This window comes from Astatotilapia calliptera, chromosome 8 (assembly GCF_964374335.1).
Source record: "Astatotilapia calliptera chromosome 8, fAstCal68.1, whole genome shotgun sequence".
NCBI classification, from domain to species: Eukaryota; Metazoa; Chordata; class Actinopteri; order Cichliformes; family Cichlidae; genus Astatotilapia; species Astatotilapia calliptera.
This window is the reverse complement of record NC_137429.1, coordinates 17,071,701-17,097,298: the sequence shown is the minus strand read 5'-3', so window position 1 is coordinate 17,097,298 and position 25,598 is coordinate 17,071,701. Positions and strand designations below refer to the sequence as shown.

The 25,598-nt window shown below is 42.3% G+C and overlaps 1 long non-coding RNA gene across 1 annotated transcript; it reads right to left on the bottom strand.

The window, feature by feature from the left end:
* Positions 1-919: 919 nt before the first annotated feature.
* LOC113029705 (uncharacterized) lies at positions 920-1,555 on the bottom strand. The gene is made up of 3 exons (XR_003273474.2): positions 1,376-1,555; positions 1,110-1,166; positions 920-1,005 (listed from the first exon to the last, which is right to left on the bottom strand). It is a non-coding gene; the product is annotated as an uncharacterized LOC113029705 (long non-coding RNA).
* Positions 1,556-25,598: the final 24,043 nt, after the last annotated feature.

The following is a 25,598-nucleotide window of genomic DNA, read 5'->3' as shown; positions in this document are numbered from 1 at the left end:
GCCCCATGGACTAACAGCCGGCCACCAGACGCTCACCTTTGGGCACCTTCCCGAGCCTGGCTCCAGGCTGGGACCCCAATAACCCTCTCCTGGGAAGGGGAAACTGTTCCCTCAGTGATATTCTAATAAGTTTCTTCTGAATTGCTCTTTGTCTGGTCCCTCACCCAGAACAAATTTGCTATGGGAGACCCTACTAGACATATTATGTATAACTAATACAACTAACTTAATTAACAAGATTTGCACAACTAGCATTAGGATTTTTTTTTTTAAATTTGAAAGTATACCTTGTAAAAAAAAAGAAAATCTAACTTTGACTCTGTAGTATTGAATAAAGTGTTGTATGAATGTCCACATAAACAAAAGCTTATTATCTAAGTTGCTGTTATTAGTAATAGTGGTAGTAGTAATATATATAAATTAGGAACAGATAATTGAATAATTGAATAGGGCATTTTTTTTCTCCTTACTCACACAACCGATAAAGATTATTAATCATAAATATGAATCTGAATGACCCCTGTCAGCATTAAGTAGTCCAACAGCTAAATATAAGAGTAAAAATCTACAAAAAAAATGACATAAATCTTAATGTTACACAAACTGGACTTTGCTATCCCCCATTAACCCAGTGCAAGAATGAATACAAACGTTTTTAAAGTGAAATAAACTTTATTGAACTTCCTTTTAATGTGCATTTGTTTAATTGGATGTATTTGTTGAAGTGGAACAGGAGCAAGACCACTGCAGAGAATAAAGTGATCGCAGCAGCAGACGTAAGTGTATCCAACAGGTCAATGGATCCATTCTTTGCCCACACGAACACCTAAAGCGTTTATGAGGATAAGATGTACGTGTTAGTTGATGCATTCTTTTATTGTGGTAAGTATCTCTGTATAACAAATACAAACTGCTCTTGCCTGCAAAGTTCTCCTATAGGATTCTCATCTTGTAGGCTCAGACCAATGCGTGCTTCATTGTCAGCATTTTGAAAATGTATTTCCACTGCATGAAGCACAATGAATTTTTAAATAAAAACGTTGGAATATCATTTGGGACCACTGAATCTGAGGAAATCAAACATATGTAGAACCAACACTTGTACATACCTGACATTGTTCGTCCTTATTGTTCTGCTTGTGACAGAGACCAGTTCCAAAGATAAGCTGCATGCAGAGGAAATAATTATTACTATCTTGGAAGAAGTAGTGAATTTTATTCTATAAGTGGAAGCTCTAAAGATTTCAGTCAAAAAATTGGAAGAATTGTTGATTTGTATGTCTAAACTGGAAGCCCTACTGATTGGGATTAAAAAAATGAAACAAAAAACATAAGAATTAGTAATTATAATAAATAGAATGCTGACTGGACTCACCACTTAACAAATTATACTTCTCCAGACTTGTGTCCGCTCCTACCGGTTCTAAAGGGTTAATACTCACAAGCAATAACTCTTCAAGGCAGAAACGTTTTAAAGAGCAACAACATATCCTGCAGGCTAACAAGCGACCAGCTTCCTGTTTCCTCTACCCACAGGAACACAGAAAAACCCCAGCAAAAAAAAAGCAGGTGAGAAGTCCCATTATGACCAGCAGAGGGTGCTGAAGAGAAAGACCCTATGCATGCCATAACAGAGATTGACTTCTTGGAATTGAGATGAAGCTCTTGAAACCTGGGATTGTCCTTGGAATTGAGATAACCTTTATGGTATTAGAGATTGACTTCGTGGAATTGAGATAAAGCTCTTGAAACCTGGGATTGTGTTCTTGGAATTGAGATAACCTTTATGGTATTAGAGATTGACTTCGTGGAATTGAGATGAAGCTCTTGAAACCTGGGATTGTGTTCTTGGAATTGAGATAACCTTTATGGTATTAGAGATTGACTTCTTGGAATTGAGATGAAGCTCTTGAAACCTGGGATTGTCCTTGGAATTGAGATAACCTTTATGGTATTAGAGATTGACTTCTTGGTGTAGCCAGGTGGAAGTTCGATATTATGGGATATGCCACTGGATGGCGCTGTTTCCTTTGGGGTACCCCTGAGCAGGTGTCCACACCAGAGACAGTTGCTACTGAAACCAACAGGGATATTGGGGTCATTACACCAACACCAGTGCCCCGTCGGAGTAAAAGAGCTAATACTGGAGTGCATTCAAACCCTTACCATGTCCCTGTATCAGCATGTCATGCCATCACCTTGAGCCCTGAGGTGCTGTCTCAGTTATTGACTAATATGGGTACTGCCCTCTTTAAAGAAGCAGTGCATGAGTTGAGATATACCAATTGAGTCACCGGGGACGTTGACTCTTAAGCAGGGGAGAATGTAGCCAGGTGGAAGTTCGATATTATGGGACATGCCACTGGATGGCGCTGTTTCTTTTGGGGTACCCCTGAGAGCGCAAGGGATCATGGGGATCTACAGAGACATTCACGGGAGTGCTAGCTTGCATTGGTGTTATGTGGGTGTGCAATGCCTTTTTTCGCTGCGTGATCTGTTTTGAATGCAAAGTGTGCAACGTTTAAGGCACCAGGAGTGGCTGCAACCAACTTCGCCATTCATCTCAGAGGGATCTATATTCCGTTTTCTGCTGAATTAATGCACTGTATGTATTTGAGTTCACACTTGTATTATACTATCTCTGTGGGTAAGAGGGAAATGTACCTTGTTAACTGTTTAATCTTGGCTCTGTATCTTAGCAGGAGAAGCCACTACAGTTATTTTTGCACTGCTAAGTTTGTTTTATTTATGTATGGGTTTATATCAGACACAAAATGACACTAGATGTCCTTGAGATCCAGATGCTGATAAAGTTGGGGAAATAACCTGCAGTAGCAGTGGGTTACCAGTGCACAAAGCTGTCTGTAACAAGTCTGTAACAATTTTATTTCTTTATTTTTACAACCTTTTTATTTTATTCTGAGCGCTTACTTTATCATTCAGATTAAAAGAACCCCAAAGATAATCTGTGTTCTGGGCTGGTTAATTTAGCCAGGCTACATTGGAATTGAGATGAAGCTCTTGAAACCTGGGATTGCGTTCTTGGAATTGAGATAACCTTTATGGTATTAGAGATTGACTTCTTGGAATTGAGATGAAGCTCTTGAAACCTGGGATTGCGTTCTTGGAATTGAGATAACCTTTATGGTATTCGAGATTGACTTCTTAGAACTCAGATACAGTTTTTGGTATCTGGGATTGTATTCCTGGAACTGAGAATGGTTTTGGAATTAGAGATTGCTTTCTTGGAACTGAGATTAATGTCTTTGTCAAGGGCCGGCAACCTTTCTGATGATGAGTGACGTCTAAAATTTCCTTGGAAGTCAATGTGCCATACTGCATATATTGCATTAGCAATACATTTAATAACGCTCTATAGGTTGAGTTACACACTATGTAGAACAACTTTATAGAATTATATTTGTTTGCAGATGTTGGCAGCTATCAGCGAATCGTTATCCACTGTTTTGAAACAAAAAGAAGACACTTTATCCATAACAAGAACCAGTTGAACTCTCAAGATGGCTGCTAGGGTGCAGACACACAGCTTGGCAGGTCCTGCCAAAAAACCCACCTAAAAAACCATCTAAAAACCCCTGGATCTTGACATCAACTTGTCTTTTTGTTTTTATACATTTTTATCTTCTGTGGAGTTTGACACGTCCAAGAAAGCTGGATAATTATACCACTTTCCCAGCCAAATGGAGTCAACATCTTTTGTTCACAAGATTCTTGGATTTTGGTCATGCTAGACCACCCCCAGGTAAACATGAACAATCAAATATACCACAACTGTTGCTGGAGATTCTGAAACTTGTTCTGATGCTACTTTTGGCTGGTGATTTAGAACTAAATCCTGGACCTAATTCAAACATCAGTGATTTGGACTGGCTACAACTAATTAGCCTAGTTAGCCTAGGCCTGCCTGGGCCTCCATCTCAGCTGCCTGGGCCTCCACCTCAGCTTTGTATGCATAAAATGTGACTCCCCATGCCACCACAGGTCACTCGCCGTATTACCTCATGCTTGGAGTGCACCCCCACCTTCCTGTAGATGCTTTACTGGGGCAGGAGCAGGTGCTTGATAAGAGACATGACTGGCTGGTTGTGCATCAGCAGCGCTTAAATGAAGCACATAACAGAGCAAGGCAGTACACGGAGCAGAAAGCAGCAGAAAGGCTTGAGCTGGACAAAACCCGGGTCTATTGCCCCCCTGTTGAAGTAGGTCAGTTAGTTTATCTGCGACACTGGCCCCAAGGCAGGAACAAAATTCAAGACGCCTGGAGCCCTGTGGTTTATAGGGTTGTCGAAGTCCAGGGCAGCACACATGCAGTGGAGCCTGTGGAGGGTGGGCCAGTAAAACGGGTTCACAGAGCTAACCTTAACCTTGTATTGGCCCAATTCCTGCACCCAGGAAAAAGAAAAATAATGAATCCCCTGTGGTAGTGGGTCCTATGACAGAAGAGAAAACAGGCTGTTCAGATTCAGATCCTGAGTATGTGTTGTTCGGAGAAACCTCATACCCAATTGCAGAGCAGGGGTCTGGTGAAGACGGAAGCAGTTCAAGGCAGTGGCGTTTCAGAGTCTGTAAACACTGATGATGCTCGTGTTACTGCACCGTCTGCCTCTGAGCAGGTGTCCACACCAGAGACAGTTGCTACTGAAACCAACAGGGATATTGGGGTCATTACACCAACACCAGTGCCCCGTCGGAGTAAAAGAGCTAATGCTGGAGTGCATTCAAACCCTTACCATGTCCCTGTATCAGCATGTCATGCCATCACCTTGAGCCCTGAGGTGCTGTCTCAGTTATTGACTAATATGGGTACTGCCCTCTTTAAAGAAGCAGTGCATGAGTTGAGATATACCAATTGAGTCACCGGGGACGTTGACTCTTAAGCAGGGGAGAATGTAGCCAGGTGGAAGTTCGATATTATGGGACATGCCACTGGATGGCGCTGTTTCTTTTGGGGTACCCCTGAGAGCGCAAGGGATCATGGGGATCTACAGAGACATTCACGGGAGTGCTAGCTTGCATTGGTGTTATGTGGGTGTGCAATGCCTTTTTTCGCTGCGTGATCTGTTTTGAATGCAAAGTGTGCAACGTTTAAGGCACCAGGAGTGGCTGCAACCAACTTCGCCATTCATCTCAGAGGGATCTATATTCCGTTTTCTGCTGAATTAATGCACTGTATGTATTTGAGTTCACACTTGTATTATACTATCTCTGTGGGTAAGAGGGAAATGTACCTTGTTAACTGTTTAATCTTGGCTCTGTATCTTAGCAGGAGAAGCCACTACAGTTATTTTTGCACTGCTAAGTTTGTTTTATTTATGTATGGGTTTATATCAGACACAAAATGACACTAGATGTCCTTGAGATCCAGATGCTGATAAAGTTGGGGAAATAACCTGCAGTAGCAGTGGGTTACCAGTGCACAAAGCTGTCTGTAACAAGTCTGTAACAATTTTATTTCTTTATTTTTACAACCTTTTTATTTTATTCTGAGCGCTTACTTTATCATTCAGATTAAAAGAACCCCAAAGATAATCTGTGTTCTGGGCTGGTTAATTTAGCCAGGCTACATTGGAATTGAGATGAAGCTCTTGAAACCTGGGATTGCGTTCTTGGAATTGAGATAACCTTTATGGTATTAGAGATCGACTTCTTGGAATTGAGATGAAGCTCTTGAAACCTGGGATTGCGTTCTTGGAATTGAGATAACATATATGGTATTAGAGATTGACTTCTTGGAATTGAGATGAAGCTCTTGAAACCTGGGATTGCGTTCTTGGAATTGAGATAACCTTTATGGTATTAGAGATTGACTTCTTGGAATTGAGATGAAGCTCTTGAAACCTGGGATTGCGTTCTTGGAATTGAGATAACCTTTATGGTATTAGAGATTGACTTCTTGGAATTGAGATGAAGCTCTTGAAACCTGGGATTGCGTTCTTGGAATTGAGATAACCTTTATGGTATTAGAGATTGACTTCTTGGAATTGAGATGAAGCTCTTGAAACCTGGGATTGCGTTCTTGGAATTGAGATAACCTTTATGGTATTAGAGATTGACTTCTTGGAATTGAGATGAAGCTCTTGAAACCTGGGATTGCGTTCTTGGAATTGAGATAACCTTTATGGTATTCGAGATCTACTTCTTAGAACTCAGATACAGTTTTTGGTATCTGGGATTGTATTCCTGGAACTGAGAATGGTTTTGGAATTAGAGATTGCTTTCTTGGAACTGAGATTAATGTCTTTGTCAAGGGCCGGCAACCTTTCTGATGATGAGTGACGTCTAAAATTTCCTTGGAAGTCAATGTGCCATACTGCATATATTGCATTAGCAATACATTTAATAACGCTCTATAGGTTGAGTTACACACTATGTAGAACAACTTTATAGAATTATATTTGTTTGCAGATGTTGGCAGCTATCAGCGAATCGTTATCCACTGTTTTGAAACAAAAAGAAGACACTTTATCCATAACAAGAACCAGTTGAACTCTCAAGATGGCTGCTAGGGTGCAGACACACAGCTTGGCAGGTCCTGCCAAAAAACCCACCTAAAAAACCATCTAAAAACCCCTGGATCTTGACATCAACTTGTCTTTTTGTTTTTATACATTTTTATCTTCTGTGGAGTTTGACACGTCCAAGAAAGCTGGATAATTATACCACTTTCCCAGCCAAATGGAGTCAACATCTTTTGTTCACAAGATTCTTGGATTTTGGTCATGCTAGACCACCCCCAGGTAAACATGAACAATCAAATATACCACAACTGTTGCTGGAGATTCTGAAACTTGTTCTGATGCTACTTTTGGCTGGTGATTTAGAACTAAATCCTGGACCTAATTCAAACATCAGTGATTTGGACTGGCTACAACTAATTAGCCTAGTTAGCCTAGGCCTGCCTGGGCCTCCATCTCAGCTGCCTGGGCCTCCACCTCAGCTTTGTATGCATAAAATGTGACTCCCCATGCCACCACAGGTCACTCGCCGTATTACCTCATGCTTGGAGTGCACCCCCACCTTCCTGTAGATGCTTTACTGGGGCAGGAGCAGGTGCTTGATAAGAGACATGACTGGCTGGTTGTGCATCAGCAGCGCTTAAATGAAGCACATAACAGAGCAAGGCAGTACACGGAGCAGAAAGCAGCAGAAAGGCTTGAGCTGGACAAAACCCGGGTCTATTGCCCCCCTGTTGAAGTAGGTCAGTTAGTTTATCTGCGACACTGGCCCCAAGGCAGGAACAAAATTCAAGACGCCTGGAGCCCTGTGGTTTATAGGGTTGTCGAAGTCCAGGGCAGCACACATGCAGTGGAGCCTGTGGAGGGTGGGCCAGTAAAACGGGTTCACAGAGCTAACCTTAACCTTGTATTGGCCCAATTCCTGCACCCAGGAAAAAGAAAAATAATGAATCCCCTGTGGTAGTGGGTCCTATGACAGAAGAGAAAACAGGCTGTTCAGATTCAGATCCTGAGTATGTGTTGTTCGGAGAAACCTCATACCCAATTGCAGAGCAGGGGTCTGGTGAAGACGGAAGCAGTTCAAGGCAGTGGCGTTTCAGAGTCTGTAAACACTGATGATGCTCGTGTTACTGCACCGTCTGCTCTGAGCAGGTGTCCACACCAGAGACAGTTGCTACTGAAACCAACAGGGATATTGGGGTCATTACACCAACACCAGTGCCCCGTCGGAGTAAAAGAGCTAATGCTGGAGTGCATTCAAACCCTTACCATGTCCCTGTATCAGCATGTCATGCCATCACCTTGAGCCCTGAGGTGCTGTCTCAGTTATTGACTAATATGGGTACTGCCCTCTTTAAAGAAGCAGTGCATGAGTTGAGATATACCAATTGAGTCACCGGGGACGTTGACTCTTAAGCAGGGGAGAATGTAGCCAGGTGGAAGTTCGATATTATGGGACATGCCACTGGATGGCGCTGTTTCTTTTGGGGTACCCCTGAGAGCGCAAGGGATCATGGGGATCTACAGAGACATTCACGGGAGTGCTAGCTTGCATTGGTGTTATGTGGGTGTGCAATGCCTTTTTTCGCTGCGTGATCTGTTTTGAATGCAAAGTGTGCAACGTTTAAGGCACCAGGAGTGGCTGCAACCAACTTCGCCATTCATCTCAGAGGGATCTATATTCCGTTTTCTGCTGAATTAATGCACTGTATGTATTTGAGTTCACACTTGTATTATACTATCTCTGTGGGTAAGAGGGAAATGTACCTTGTTAACTGTTTAATCTTGGCTCTGTATCTTAGCAGGAGAAGCCACTACAGTTATTTTTGCACTGCTAAGTTTGTTTTATTTATGTATGGGTTTATATCAGACACAAAATGACACTAGATGTCCTTGAGATCCAGATGCTGATAAAGTTGGGGAAATAACCTGCAGTAGCAGTGGGTTACCAGTGCACAAAGCTGTCTGTAACAAGTCTGTAACAATTTTATTTCTTTATTTTTACAACCTTTTTATTTTATTCTGAGCGCTTACTTTATCATTCAGATTAAAAGAACCCCAAAGATAATCTGTGTTCTGGGCTGGTTAATTTAGCCAGGCTACATTGGAATTGAGATGAAGCTCTTGAAACCTGGGATTGCGTTCTTGGAATTGAGATAACCTTTATGGTATTAGAGATCGACTTCTTGGAATTGAGATGAAGCTCTTGAAACCTGGGATTGCGTTCTTGGAATTGAGATAACATATATGGTATTAGAGATTGACTTCTTGGAATTGAGATGAAGCTCTTGAAACCTGGGATTGCGTTCTTGGAATTGAGATAACCTTTATGGTATTAGAGATTGACTTCTTGGAATTGAGATGAAGCTCTTGAAACCTGGGATTGCGTTCTTGGAATTGAGATAACCTTTATGGTATTAGAGATTGACTTCTTGGAATTGAGATGAAGCTCTTGAAACCTGGGATTGCGTTCTTGGAATTGAGATAACCTTTATGGTATTAGAGATTGACTTCTTGGAATTGAGATGAAGCTCTTGAAACCTGGGATTGCGTTCTTGGAATTGAGATAACCTTTATGGTATTAGAGATTGACTTCTTGGAATTGAGATGAAGCTCTTGAAACCTGGGATTGCGTTCTTGGAATTGAGATAACCTTTATGGTATTAGAGATTGACTTCTTGGAATTGAGATGAAGCTCTTGAAACCTGGGATTGCGTTCTTGGAATTGAGATAACCTTTATGGTATTAGAGATTGACTTCTTGGAATTGAGATGAAGCTCTTGAAACCTGGGATTGCGTTCTTGGAATTGAGATAACCTTTATGGTATTCGAGATTGACTTCTTAGAACTCAGATACAGTTTTTGGTATCTGGGATTGTATTCCTGGAACTGAGAATGGTTTTGGAATTAGAGATTGCTTTCTTGGAACTGAGATTAATGTCTTTGTCAAGGGCCGGCAACCTTTCTGATGATGAGTGACGTCTAAAATTTCCTTGGAAGTCAATGTGCCATACTGCATATATTGCATTAGCAATACATTTAATAACGCTCTATAGGTTGAGTTACACACTATGTAGAACAACTTTATAGAATTATATTTGTTTGCAGATGTTGGCAGCTATCAGCGAATCGTTATCCACTGTTTTGAAACAAAAAGAAGACACTTTATCCATAACAAGAACCAGTTGAACTCTCAAGATGGCTGCTAGGGTGCAGACACACAGCTTGGCAGGTCCTGCCAAAAAACCCACCTAAAAAACCATCTAAAAACCCCTGGATCTTGACATCAACTTGTCTTTTTGTTTTTATACATTTTTATCTTCTGTGGAGTTTGACACGTCCAAGAAAGCTGGATAATTATACCACTTTCCCAGCCAAATGGAGTCAACATCTTTTGTTCACAAGATTCTTGGATTTTGGTCATGCTAGACCACCCCCAGGTAAACATGAACAATCAAATATACCACAACTGTTGCTGGAGATTCTGAAACTTGTTCTGATGCTACTTTTGGCTGGTGATTTAGAACTAAATCCTGGACCTAATTCAAACATCAGTGATTTGGACTGGCTACAACTAATTAGCCTAGTTAGCCTAGGCCTGCCTGGGCCTCCATCTCAGCTGCCTGGGCCTCCACCTCAGCTTTGTATGCATAAAATGTGACTCCCCATGCCACCACAGGTCACTCGCCGTATTACCTCATGCTTGGAGTGCACCCCCACCTTCCTGTAGATGCTTTACTGGGGCAGGAGCAGGTGCTTGATAAGAGACATGACTGGCTGGTTGTGCATCAGCAGCGCTTAAATGAAGCACATAACAGAGCAAGGCAGTACACGGAGCAGAAAGCAGCAGAAAGGCTTGAGCTGGACAAAACCCGGGTCTATTGCCCCCCTGTTGAAGTAGGTCAGTTAGTTTATCTGCGACACTGGCCCCAAGGCAGGAACAAAATTCAAGACGCCTGGAGCCCTGTGGTTTATAGGGTTGTCGAAGTCCAGGGCAGCACACATGCAGTGGAGCCTGTGGAGGGTGGGCCAGTAAAACGGGTTCACAGAGCTAACCTTAACCTTGTATTGGCCCAATTCCTGCACCCAGGAAAAAGAAAAATAATGAATCCCCTGTGGTAGTGGGTCCTATGACAGAAGAGAAAACAGGCTGTTCAGATTCAGATCCTGAGTATGTGTTGTTCGGAGAAACCTCATACCCAATTGCAGAGCAGGGGTCTGGTGAAGACGGAAACAGTTCAAAGCAGTGGCGTTTCAGAGTCTGTAAACACTGATGATGCTCATGTTACTGCACCGCCTGCCTCTGAGCAGGTGTCCACACCAGAGACAGTTGCTACTGAAACCAACAGGGATATTGGGGTCATTACACCAACACCAGTGCCCCGTCGGAGTAAAAGAGCTAATGCTGGAGTGCATTCAAACCCTTACCATGTCCCTGTATCAGCATGTCATGCCATCACCTTGAGCCCTGAGGTGCTGTCTCAGTTATTGACTAATATGGGTACTGCCCTCTTTAAAGAAGCAGTGCATGAGTTGAGATATACCAATTGAGTCACCGGGGACGTTGACTCTTAAGCAGGGGAGAATGTAGCCAGGTGGAAGTTCGATATTATGGGACATGCCACTGGATGGCGCTGTTTCTTTTGGGGTACCCCTGAGAGCGCAAGGGATCATGGGGATCTACAGAGACATTCACGGGAGTGCTAGCTTGCATTGGTGTTATGTGGGTGTGCAATGCCTTTTTTCGCTGCGTGATCTGTTTTGAATGCAAAGTGTGCAACGTTTAAGGCACCAGGAGTGGCTGCAACCAACTTCGCCATTCATCTCAGAGGGATCTATATTCCGTTTTCTGCTGAATTAATGCACTGTATGTATTTGAGTTCACACTTGTATTATACTATCTCTGTGGGTAAGAGGGAAATGTACCTTGTTAACTGTTTAATCTTGGCTCTGTATCTTAGCAGGAGAAGCCACTACAGTTATTTTTGCACTGCTAAGTTTGTTTTATTTATGTATGGGTTTATATCAGACACAAAATGACACTAGATGTCCTTGAGATCCAGATGCTGATAAAGTTGGGGAAATAACCTGCAGTAGCAGTGGGTTACCAGTGCACAAAGCTGTCTGTAACAAGTCTGTAACAATTTTATTTCTTTATTTTTACAACCTTTTTATTTTATTCTGAGCGCTTACTTTATCATTCAGATTAAAAGAACCCCAAAGATAATCTGTGTTCTGGGCTGGTTAATTTAGCCAGGCTACATTGGAATTGAGATGAAGCTCTTGAAACCTGGGATTGCGTTCTTGGAATTGAGATAACCTTTATGGTATTAGAGATCGACTTCTTGGAATTGAGATGAAGCTCTTGAAACCTGGGATTGCGTTCTTGGAATTGAGATAACATATATGGTATTAGAGATTGACTTCTTGGAATTGAGATGAAGCTCTTGAAACCTGGGATTGCGTTCTTGGAATTGAGATAACCTTTATGGTATTAGAGATTGACTTCTTGGAATTGAGATGAAGCTCTTGAAACCTGGGATTGCGTTCTTGGAATTGAGATAACCTTTATGGTATTAGAGATTGACTTCTTGGAATTGAGATGAAGCTCTTGAAACCTGGGATTGCGTTCTTGGAATTGAGATAACCTTTATGGTATTAGAGATTGACTTCTTGGAATTGAGATGAAGCTCTTGAAACCTGGGATTGCGTTCTTGGAATTGAGATAACCTTTATGGTATTAGAGATTGACTTCTTGGAATTGAGATGAAGCTCTTGAAACCTGGGATTGCGTTCTTGGAATTGAGATAACCTTTATGGTATTCGAGATCTACTTCTTAGAACTCAGATACAGTTTTTGGTATCTGGGATTGTATTCCTGGAACTGAGAATGGTTTTGGAATTAGAGATTGCTTTCTTGGAACTGAGATTAATATCTTTGTCAAGGGCCGGCAACCTTTCTGATGATGAGTGACGTCTAAAATTTCCTTGGAAGTCAATGTGCCATACTGCATATATTGCATTAGCAATACATTTAATAACGCTCTATAGGTTGAGTTACACACTATGTAGAACAACTTTATAGAATTATATTTGTTTGCAGATGTTGGCAGCTATCAGCGAATCGTTATCCACTGTTTTGAAACAAAAAGAAGACACTTTATCCATAACAAGAACCAGTTGAACTCTCAAGATGGCTGCTAGGGTGCAGACACACAGCTTGGCAGGTCCTGCCAAAAAACCCACCTAAAAAACCATCTAAAAACCCCTGGATCTTGACATCAACTTGTCTTTTTGTTTTTATACATTTTTATCTTCTGTGGAGTTTGACACGTCCAAGAAAGCTGGATAATTATACCACTTTCCCAGCCAAATGGAGTCAACATCTTTTGTTCACAAGATTCTTGGATTTTGGTCATGCTAGACCACCCCCAGGTAAACATGAACAATCAAATATACCACAACTGTTGCTGGAGATTCTGAAACTTGTTCTGATGCTACTTTTGGCTGGTGATTTAGAACTAAATCCTGGACCTAATTCAAACATCAGTGATTTGGACTGGCTACAACTAATTAGCCTAGTTAGCCTAGGCCTGCCTGGGCCTCCATCTCAGCTGCCTGGGCCTCCACCTCAGCTTTGTATGCATAAAATGTGACTCCCCATGCCACCACAGGTCACTCGCCGTATTACCTCATGCTTGGAGTGCACCCCCACCTTCCTGTAGATGCTTTACTGGGGCAGGAGCAGGTGCTTGATAAGAGACATGACTGGCTGGTTGTGCATCAGCAGCGCTTAAATGAAGCACATAACAGAGCAAGGCAGTACACGGAGCAGAAAGCAGCAGAAAGGCTTGAGCTGGACAAAACCCGGGTCTATTGCCCCCCTGTTGAAGTAGGTCAGTTAGTTTATCTGCGACACTGGCCCCAAGGCAGGAACAAAATTCAAGACGCCTGGAGCCCTGTGGTTTATAGGGTTGTCGAAGTCCAGGGCAGCACACATGCAGTGGAGCCTGTGGAGGGTGGGCCAGTAAAACGGGTTCACAGAGCTAACCTTAACCTTGTATTGGCCCAATTCCTGCACCCAGGAAAAAGAAAAATAATGAATCCCCTGTGGTAGTGGGTCCTATGACAGAAGAGAAAACAGGCTGTTCAGATTCAGATCCTGAGTATGTGTTGTTCGGAGAAACCTCATACCCAATTGCAGAGCAGGGGTCTGGTGAAGACGGAAACAGTTCAAAGCAGTGGCGTTTCAGAGTCTGTAAACACTGATGATGCTCGTGTTACTGCACCGCCTGCCTCTGAGCAGGTGTCCACACCAGAGACAGTTGCTACTGAAACCAACAGGGATATTGGGGTCATTACACCAACACCAGTGCCCCGTCGGAGTAAAAGAGCTAATGCTGGAGTGCATTCAAACCCTTACCATGTCCCTGTATCAGCATGTCATGCCATCACCTTGAGCCCTGAGGTGCTGTCTCAGTTATTGACTAATATGGGTACTGCCCTCTTTAAAGAAGCAGTGCATGAGTTGAGATATACCAATTGAGTCACCGGGGACGTTGACTCTTAAGTAGGGGAGAATGTAGCCAGGTGGAAGTTCGATATTATGGGACATGCCACTGGATGGCGCTGTTTCTTTTGGGGTACCCCTGAGAGCGCAAGGGATCATGGGGATCTACAGAGACATTCACGGGAGTGCTAGCTTGCATTGGTGTTATGTGGGTGTGCAATGCCTTTTTTCGCTGCGTGATCTGTTTTGAATGCAAAGTGTGCAACGTTTAAGGCACCAGGAGTGGCTGCAACCAACTTCGCCATTCATCTCAGAGGGATCTATATTCCGTTTTCTGCTGAATTAATGCACTGTATGTATTTGAGTTCACACTTGTATTATACTATCTCTGTGGGTAAGAGGGAAATGTACCTTGTTAACTGTTTAATCTTGGCTCTGTATCTTAGCAGGAGAAGCCACTACAGTTATTTTTGCACTGCTAAGTTTGTTTTATTTATGTATGGGTTTATATCAGACACAAAATGACACTAGATGTCCTTGAGATCCAGATGCTGATAAAGTTGGGGAAATAACCTGCAGTAGCAGTGGGTTACCAGTGCACAAAGCTGTCTGTAACAAGTCTGTAACAATTTTATTTCTTTATTTTTACAACCTTTTTATTTTATTCTGAGCGCTTACTTTATCATTCAGATTAAAAGAACCCCAAAGATAATCTGTGTTCTGGGCTGGTTAATTTAGCCAGGCTACATTGGAATTGAGATGAAGCTCTTGAAACCTGGGATTGCGTTCTTGGAATTGAGATAACCTTTATGGTATTAGAGATCGACTTCTTGGAATTGAGATGAAGCTCTTGAAACCTGGGATTGCGTTCTTGGAATTGAGATAACATATATGGTATTAGAGATTGACTTCTTGGAATTGAGATGAAGCTCTTGAAACCTGGGATTGCGTTCTTGGAATTGAGATAACCTTTATGGTATTAGAGATTGACTTCTTGGAATTGAGATGAAGCTCTTGAAACCTGGGATTGCGTTCTTGGAATTGAGATAACCTTTATGGTATTAGAGATTGACTTCTTGGAATTGAGATGAAGCTCTTGAAACCTGGGATTGCGTTCTTGGAATTGAGATAACCTTTATGGTATTAGAGATTGACTTCTTGGAATTGAGATGAAGCTCTTGAAACCTGGGATTGCGTTCTTGGAATTGAGATAACCTTTATGGTATTAGAGATTGACTTCTTGGAATTGAGATGAAGCTCTTGAAACCTGGGATTGCGTTCTTGGAATTGAGATAACCTTTATGGTATTAGAGATTGACTTCTTGGAATTGAGATGAAGCTCTTGAAACCTGGGATTGCGTTCTTGGAATTGAGATAACCTTTATGGTATTAGAGATTGACTTCTTGGAATTGAGATGAAGCTCTTGAAACCTGGGATTGCGTTCTTGGAATTGAGATAACCTTTATGGTATTCGAGATTGACTTCTTAGAACTCAGATACAGTTTTTGGTATCTGGGATTGTATTCCTGGAACTGAGAATGGTTTTGGAATTAGAGATTGCTTTCTTGGAACTGAGATTAATGTCTTTGTCAAGGGCCGGCAACCTTTCTGATGATGAGTGACGTCTAAAATTTCCTTGGAAGTCAATGTGCCATACTGCATATATTGCATTAGCAATACATTTAATAACGCTCTATAGGTTGAGTTACACACTATGTAGAACAACTTTATAGAATTATATTTGTTTGCAGATGTTGGCAGCTATCAGCGAATCGTTATCCACTGTTTTGAAACAAAAAGAAGACACTTTATCCATAACAAGAACCAGTTGAACTCTCAAGATGGCTGCTAGGGTGCAGACACACAGCTTGGCAGGTCCTGCCAAAAAACCCACCTAAAAAACCATCTAAAAACCCCTGGATCTTGACATCAACTTGTCTTTTTGTTTTTATACATTTTTATCTTCTGTGGAGTTTGACACGTCCAAGAAAGCTGGATAATTATACCACTTTCCCAGCCAAATGGAGTCAACATCTTTTGTTCACAAGATTCTTGGATTTTGGTCATGCTAGACCACCCCCAGGTAAACATGAACAATCAAATATACCACAACTGTTGCTGGAGATTCTGAAACTTGTTCTGATGCTACTTTTGGCTGGTGATTTAGAACTAAATCCTGGACCTAATTCAAACATCAGTGATTTGGACTGGCTACAACTAATTAGCCTAGTTAGCCTAGGCCTGCCTGGGCCTCCATCTCAGCTGCCTGGGCCTCCACCTCAGCTTTGTATGCATAAAATGTGACTCCCCATGCCACCACAGGTCACTCGCCGTATTACCTCATGCTTGGAGTGCACCCCCACCTTCCTGTAGATGCTTTACTGGGGCAGGAGCAGGTGCTTGATAAGAGACATGACTGGCTGGTTGTGCATCAGCAGCGCTTAAATGAAGCACATAACAGAGCAAGGCAGTACACGGAGCAGAAAGCAGCAGAAAGGCTTGAGCTGGACAAAACCCGGGTCTATTGCCCCCCTGTTGAAGTAGGTCAGTTAGTTTATCTGCGACACTGGCCCCAAGGCAGGAACAAAATTCAAGACGCCTGGAGCCCTGTGGTTTATAGGGTTGTCGAAGTCCAGGGCAGCACACATGCAGTGGAGCCTGTGGAGGGTGGGCCAGTAAAACGGGTTCACAGAGCTAACCTTAACCTTGTATTGGCCCAATTCCTGCACCCAGGAAAAAGAAAAATAATGAATCCCCTGTGGTAGTGGGTCCTATGACAGAAGAGAAAACAGGCTGTTCAGATTCAGATCCTGAGTATGTGTTGTTCGGAGAAACCTCATACCCAATTGCAGAGCAGGGGTCTGGTGAAGACGGAAACAGTTCAAAGCAGTGGCGTTTCAGAGTCTGTAAACACTGATGATGCTCGTGTTACTGCACCGCCTGCCTCTGAGCAGGTGTCCACACCAGAGACAGTTGCTACTGAAACCAACAGGGATATTGGGGTCATTACACCAACACCAGTGCCCCGTCGGAGTAAAAGAGCTAATGCTGGAGTGCATTCAAACCCTTACCATGTCCCTGTATCAGCATGTCATGCCATCACCTTGAGCCCTGAGGTGCTGTCTCAGTTATTGACTAATATGGGTACTGCCCTCTTTAAAGAAGCAGTGCATGAGTTGAGATATACCAATTGAGTCACCGGGGACGTTGACTCTTAAGCAGGGGAGAATGTAGCCAGGTGGAAGTTCGATATTATGGGACATGCCACTGGATGGCGCTGTTTCTTTTGGGGTACCCCTGAGAGCGCAAGGGATCATGGGGATCTACAGAGACATTCACGGGAGTGCTAGCTTGCATTGGTGTTATGTGGGTGTGCAATGCCTTTTTTCGCTGCGTGATCTGTTTTGAATGCAAAGTGTGCAACGTTTAAGGCACCAGGAGTGGCTGCAACCAACTTCGCCATTCATCTCAGAGGGATCTATATTCCGTTTTCTGCTGAATTAATGCACTGTATGTATTTGAGTTCACACTTGTATTATACTATCTCTGTGGGTAAGAGGGAAATGTACCTTGTTAACTGTTTAATCTTGGCTCTGTATCTTAGCAGGAGAAGCCACTACAGTTATTTTTGCACTGCTAAGTTTGTTTTATTTATGTATGGGTTTATATCAGACACAAAATGACACTAGATGTCCTTGAGATCCAGATGCTGATAAAGTTGGGGAAATAACCTGCAGTAGCAGTGGGTTACCAGTGCACAAAGCTGTCTGTAACAAGTCTGTAACAATTTTATTTCTTTATTTTTACAACCTTTTTATTTTATTCTGAGCGCTTACTTTATCATTCAGATTAAAAGAACCCCAAAGATAATCTGTGTTCTGGGCTGGTTAATTTAGCCAGGCTACATTGGAATTGAGATGAAGCTCTTGAAACCTGGGATTGCGTTCTTGGAATTGAGATAACCTTTATGGTATTAGAGATCGACTTCTTGGAATTGAGATGAAGCTCTTGAAACCTGGGATTGCGTTCTTGGAATTGAGATAACATATATGGTATTAGAGATTGACTTCTTGGAATTGAGATGAAGCTCTTGAAACCTGGGATTGCGTTCTTGGAATTGAGATAACCTTTATGGTATTAGAGATTGACTTCTTGGAATTGAGATGAAGCTCTTGAAACCTGGGATTGCGTTCTTGGAATTGAGATAACCTTTATGGTATTCGAGATTTACTTCTTAGAACTCAGATACAGTTTTTGGTATCTGGGATTGTATTCCTGGAACTGAGAATGGTTTTGGAATTAGAGATTGCTTTCTTGGAACTGAGATTAATGTCTTTGTCAAGGGCCGGCAACCTTTCTGATGATGAGTGACGTCTAAAATTTCCTTGGAAGTCAATGTGCCATACTGCATATATTGCATTAGCAATACATTTAATAACGCTCTATAGGTTGAGTTACACACTATGTAGAACAACTTTATAGAATTATATTTGTTTGCAGATGTTGGCAGCTATCAGCGAATCGTTATCCACTGTTTTGAAACAAAAAGAAGACACTTTATCCATAACAAGAACCAGTTGAACTCTCAAGATGGCTGCTAGGGTGCAGACACACAGCTTGGCAGGTCCTGCCAAAAAACCCACCTAAAAAACCATCTAAAAACCCCTGGATCTTGACATCAACTTGTCTTTTTGTTTTTATACATTTTTATCTTCTGTGGAGTTTGACACGTCCAAGAAAGCTGGATAATTATACCACTTTCCCAGCCAAATGGAGTCAACATCTTTTGTTCACAAGATTCTTGGATTTTGGTCATGCTAGACCACCCCCAGGTAAACATGAACAATCAAATATACCACAACTGTTGCTGGAGATTCTGAAACTTGTTCTGATGCTACTTTTGGCTGGTGATTTAGAACTAAATCCTGGACCTAATTCAAACATCAGTGATTTGGACTGGCTACAACTAATTAGCCTAGTTAGCCTAGGCCTGCCTGGGCCTCCATCTCAGCTGCCTGGGCCTCCACCTCAGCTTTGTATGCATAAAATGTGACTCCCCATGCCACCACAGGTCACTCGCCGTATTACCTCATGCTTGGAGTGCACCCCCACCTTCCTGTAGATGCTTTACTGGGGCAGGAGCAGGTGCTTGATAAGAGACATGACTGGCTGGTTGTGCATCAGCAGCGCTTAAATGAAGCACATAACAGAGCAAGGCAGTACACGGAGCAGAAAGCAGCAGAAAGGCTTGAGCTGGACAAAACCCGGGTCTATTGCCCCCCTGTTGAAGTAGGTCAGTTAGTTTATCTGCGACACTGGCCCCAAGGCAGGAACAAAATTCAAGACGCCTGGAGCCCTGTGGTTTATAGGGTTGTCGAAGTCCAGGGCAGCACACATGCAGTGGAGCCTGTGGAGGGTGGGCCAGTAAAACGGGTTCACAGAGCTAACCTTAACCTTGTATTGGCCCAATTCCTGCACCCAGGAAAAAGAAAAATAATGAATCCCCTGTGGTAGTGGGTCCTATGACAGAAGAGAAAACAGGCTGTTCAGATTCAGATCCTGAGTATGTGTTGTTCGGAGAAACCTCATACCCAATTGCAGAGCAGGGGTCTGGTGAAGACGGAAACAGTTCAAAGCAGTGGCGTTTCAGAGTCTGTAAACACTGATGATGCTCGTGTTACTGCACCGCCTGCCTCTGAGCAGGTGTCCACACCAGAGACAGTTGCTACTGAAACCAACAGGGATATTGGGGTCATTACACCAACACCAGTGCCCCGTCGGAGTAAAAGAGCTAATGCTGGAGTGCATTCAAACCCTTACCATGTCCCTGTATCAGCATGTCATGCCATCACCTTGAGCCCTGAGGTGCTGTCTCAGTTATTGACTAATATGGGTACTGCCCTCTTTAAAGAAGCAGTGCATGAGTTGAGATATACCAATTGAGTCACCGGGGACGTTGACTCTTAAGCAGGGGAGAATGTAGCCAGGTGGAAGTTCGATATTATGGGACATGCCACTGGATGGCGCTGTTTCTTTTGGGGTACCCCTGAGAGCGCAAGGGATCATGGGGATCTACAGAGACATTCACGGGAGTGCTAGCTTGCATTGGTGTTATGTGGGTGTGCAATGCCTTTTTTCGCTGCGTGATCTGTTTTGAATGCAAAGTGTGCAACGTTTAAGGCACCAGGAGTGGCTGCAACCAACTTCGCCATTCATCTCAGAGGGATCTATATTCCGTTTTCTGCTGAATTAATGCACTGTATGTATTTGAGTTCACACTTGTATTATACTATCTCTGTGGGTAAGAGGGAAATGTACCTTGTTAACTGTTTAATCTTGGCTCTGTATCTTAGCAGGAGAAGCCACTACAGTTATTTTTGCACTGCTAAGTTTGTTTTATTTATGTATGGGTTTATATCAGACACAAAATGACACTAGATGTCCTTGAGATCCAGATGCTGATAAAGTTGGGGAAATAACCTGCAGTAGCAGTGGGTTACCAGTGCACAAAGCTGTCTGTAACAAGTCTGTAACAATTTTATTTCTTTATTTTTACAACCTTTTTATTTTATTCTGAGCGCTTACTTTATCATTCAGATTAAAAGAACCCCAAAGATAATCTGTGTTCTGGGCTGGTTAATTTAGCCAGGCTACATTGGAATTGAGATGAAGCTCTTGAAACCTGGGATTGCGTTCTTGGAATTGAGATAACCTTTATGGTATTAGAGATCGACTTCTTGGAATTGAGATGAAGCTCTTGAAACCTGGGATTGCGTTCTTGGAATTGAGATAACATATATGGTATTAGAGATTGACTTCTTGGAATTGAGATGAAGCTCTTGAAACCTGGGATTGCGTTCTTGGAATTGAGATAACCTTTATGGTATTAGAGATTGACTTCTTGGAATTGAGATGAAGCTCTTGAAACCTGGGATTGCGTTCTTGGAATTGAGATAACCTTTATGGTATTAGAGATTGACTTCTTGGAATTGAGATGAAGCTCTTGAAACCTGGGATTGCGTTCTTGGAATTGAGATAACCTTTATGGTATTAGAGATTGACTTCTTGGAATTGAGATGAAGCTCTTGAAACCTGGGATTGCGTTCTTGGAATTGAGATAACCTTTATGGTATTAGAGATTGACTTCTTGGAATTGAGATGAAGCTCTTGAAACCTGGGATTGCGTTCTTGGAATTGAGATAACCTTTATGGTATTAGAGATTGACTTCTTGGAATTGAGATGAAGCTCTTGAAACCTGGGATTGCGTTCTTGGAATTGAGATAACCTTTATGGTATTAGAGATTGACTTCTTGGAATTGAGATGAAGCTCTTGAAACCTGGGATTGCGTTCTTGGAATTGAGATAACCTTTATGGTATTAGAGATTGACTTCTTGGAATTGAGATGAAGCTCTTGAAACCTGGGATTGCGTTCTTGGAATTGAGATAACCTTTATGGTATTAGAGATTGACTTCTTGGAATTGAGATGAAGCTCTTGAAACCTGGGATTGCGTTCTTGGAATTGAGATAACCTTTATGGTATTAGAGATTGACTTCTTGGAATTGAGATGAAGCTCTTGAAACCTGGGATTGTGTTCTTGGAATTGAGATAACCTTTATGGTATTAGAGATTGACTTCTTGGAATTGAGATGAAGCTCTTGAAACCTGGGATTGCGTTCTTGGAATTGAGATAACCTTTATGGTATTCGAGATTTACTTCTTAGAACTCAGATACAGTTTTTGGTATCTGGGATTGTATTCCTGGAACTGAGAATGGTTTTGGAATTAGAGATTGCTTTCTTGGAACTGAGATTAATGTCTTTGTCAAGGGCCGGCAACCTTTCTGATGATGAGTGACGTCTAAAATTTCCTTGGAAGTCAATGTGCCATACTGCATATATTGCATTAGCAATACATTTAATAACGCTCTATAGGTTGAGTTACACACTATGTAGAACAACTTTATAGAATTATATTTGTTTGCAGATGTTGGCAGCTATCAGCGAATCGTTATCCACTGTTTTGAAACAAAAAGAAGACACTTTATCCATAACAAGAACCAGTTGAACTCTCAAGATGGCTGCTAGGGTGCAGACACACAGCTTGGCAGGTCCTGCCAAAAAACCCACCTAAAAAACCATCTAAAAACCCCTGGATCTTGACATCAACTTGTCTTTTTGTTTTTATACATTTTTATCTTCTGTGGAGTTTGACACGTCCAAGAAAGCTGGATAATTATACCACTTTCCCAGCCAAATGGAGTCAACATCTTTTGTTCACAAGATTCTTGGATTTTGGTCATGCTAGACCACCCCCAGGTAAACATGAACAATCAAATATACCACAACTGTTGCTGGAGATTCTGAAACTTGTTCTGATGCTACTTTTGGCTGGTGATTTAGAACTAAATCCTGGACTTAATTCAAACATCAGTGATTTGGACTGGCTACAACTAATTAGCCTAGTTAGCCTAGGCCTGCCTGGGCCTCCATCTCAGCTGCCTGGGCCTCCACCTCAGCTTTGTATGCATAAAATGTGACTCCCCATGCCACCACAGGTCACTCGCCGTATTACCTCATGCTTGGAGTGCACCCCCACCTTCCTGTAGATGCTTTACTGGGGCAGGAGCAGGTGCTTGATAAGAGACATGACTGGCTGGTTGTGCATCAGCAGCGCTTAAATGAAGCACATAACAGAGCAAGGCAGTACACGGAGCAGAAAGCAGCAGAAAGGCTTGAGCTGGACAAAACCCGGGTCTATTGCCCCCCTGTTGAAGTAGGTCAGTTAGTTTATCTGCGACACTGGCCCCAAGGCAGGAACAAAATTCAAGACGCCTGGAGCCCTGTGGTTTATAGGGTTGTCGAAGTCCAGGGCAGCACACATGCAGTGGAGCCTGTGGAGAGTGGGCCAGTAAAACGGGTTCACAGAGCTAACCTTAACCTTGTATTGGCCCAATTCCTGCACCCAGGAAAAAGAAAAATAATGAATCCCCTGTGGTAGTGGGTCCTATGACAGAAGAGAAAACAGGCTGTTCAGATTCAGATCCTGAGTATGTGTTGTTCGGAGAAACCTCATACCCAATTGCAGAGCAGGGGTCTGGTGAAGACGGAAGCAGTTCAAAGCAGTGGCGTTTCAGAGTCTGTAAACACTGATGATGCTCGTGTTACTGCACCGTCTGCCTCTGAGCAGGTGTCCACACCAGAGACAGTTGCTACTGAAACCAACAGGGATATTGGGGTCATTACACCAACACCAGTGCCCCGTCGGAGTAAAAGAGCTAATGCTGGAGTGCATTCAAACCCTTACCATGTCCCTGTATCAGCATGTCATGCCATCACCTTGAGCCCTGAGGTGCTGTCTCAGTTATTGACTAATATGGGTACTGCCCTCTTTAAAGAAGCAGTGCATGAGTTGAGATATACCAATTGAGTCACCGGGGACGTTGACTCTTAAGCAGGGGAGAATGTAGCCAGGTGGAAGTTCGATATTATGGGACATGCCACTGGATGGCGCTGTTTCTTTTGGGGTACCCCTGAGAGCGCAAGGGATCATGGGGATCTACAGAGACATTCACGGGAGTGCTAGCTTGCATTGGTGTTATGTGGGTGTGCAATGCCTTTTTTCGCTGCGTGATCTGTTTTGAATGCAAAGTGTGCAACGTTTAAGGCACCAGGAGTGGCTGCAACCAACTTCGCCATTCATCTCAGAGGGATCTATATTCCGTTTTCTGCTGAATTAATGCACTGTATGTATTTGAGTTCACACTTGTATTATACTATCTCTGTGGGTAAGAGGGAAATGTACCTTGTTAACTGTTTAATCTTGGCTCTGTATCTTAGCAGGAGAAGCCACTACAGTTATTTTTGCACTGCTAAGTTTGTTTTATTTATGTATGGGTTTATATCAGACACAAAATGACACTAGATGTCCTTGAGATCCAGATGCTGATAAAGTTGGGGAAATAACCTGCAGTAGCAGTGGGTTACCAGTGCACAAAGCTGTCTGTAACAAGTCTGTAACAATTTTATTTCTTTATTTTTACAACCTTTTTATTTTATTCTGAGCGCTTACTTTATCATTCAGATTAAAAGAACCCCAAAGATAATCTGTGTTCTGGGCTGGTTAATTTAGCCAGGCTACATTGGAATTGAGATGAAGCTCTTGAAACCTGGGATTGCGTTCTTGGAATTGAGATAACCTTTATGGTATTAGAGATCGACTTCTTGGAATTGAGATGAAGCTCTTGAAACCTGGGATTGCGTTCTTGGAATTGAGATAACATATATGGTATTAGAGATTGACTTCTTGGAATTGAGATGAAGCTCTTGAAACCTGGGATTGCGTTCTTGGAATTGAGATAACCTTTATGGTATTAGAGATTGACTTCTTGGAATTGAGATGAAGCTCTTGAAACCTGGGATTGCGTTCTTGGAATTGAGATAACCTTTATGGTATTAGAGATTGACTTCTTGGAATTGAGATGAAGCTCTTGAAACCTGGGATTGCGTTCTTGGAATTGAGATAACCTTTATGGTATTAGAGATTGACTTCTTGGAATTGAGATGAAGCTCTTGAAACCTGGGATTGCGTTCTTGGAATTGAGATAACCTTTATGGTATTAGAGATTGACTTCTTGGAATTGAGATGAAGCTCTTGAAACCTGGGATTGCGTTCTTGGAATTGAGATAACCTTTATGGTATTAGAGATTGACTTCTTGGAATTGAGATGAAGCTCTTGAAACCTGGGATTGCGTTCTTGGAATTGAGATAACCTTTATGGTATTAGAGATTGACTTCTTGGAATTGAGATGAAGCTCTTGAAACCTGGGATTGCGTTCTTGGAATTGAGATAACCTTTATGGTATTAGAGATTGACTTCTTGGAATTGAGATGAAGCTCTTGAAACCTGGGATTGCGTTCTTGGAATTGAGATAACCTTTATGGTATTAGAGATTGACTTCTTGGAATTGAGATGAAGCTCTTGAAACCTGGGATTGCGTTCTTGGAATTGAGATAACCTTTATGGTATTCGAGATTTACTTCTTAGAACTCAGATACAGTTTTTGGTATCTGGGATTGTATTCCTGGAACTGAGAATGGTTTTGGAATTAGAGATTGCTTTCTTGGAACTGAGATTAATGTCTTTGTCAAGGGCCGGCAACCTTTCTGATGATGAGTGACGTCTAAAATTTCCTTGGAAGTCAATGTGCCATACTGCATATATTGCATTAGCAATACATTTAATAACGCTCTATAGGTTGAGTTACACACTATGTAGAACAACTTTATAGAATTATATTTGTTTGCAGATGTTGGCAGCTATCAGCGAATCGTTATCCACTGTTTTGAAACAAAAAGAAGACACTTTATCCATAACAAGAACCAGTTGAACTCTCAAGATGGCTGCTAGGGTGCAGACACACAGCTTGGCAGGTCCTGCCAAAAAACCCACCTAAAAAACCATCTAAAAACCCCTGGATCTTGACATCAACTTGTCTTTTTGTTTTTATACATTTTTATCTTCTGTGGAGTTTGACACGTCCAAGAAAGCTGGATAATTATACCACTTTCCCAGCCAAATGGAGTCAACATCTTTTGTTCACAAGATTC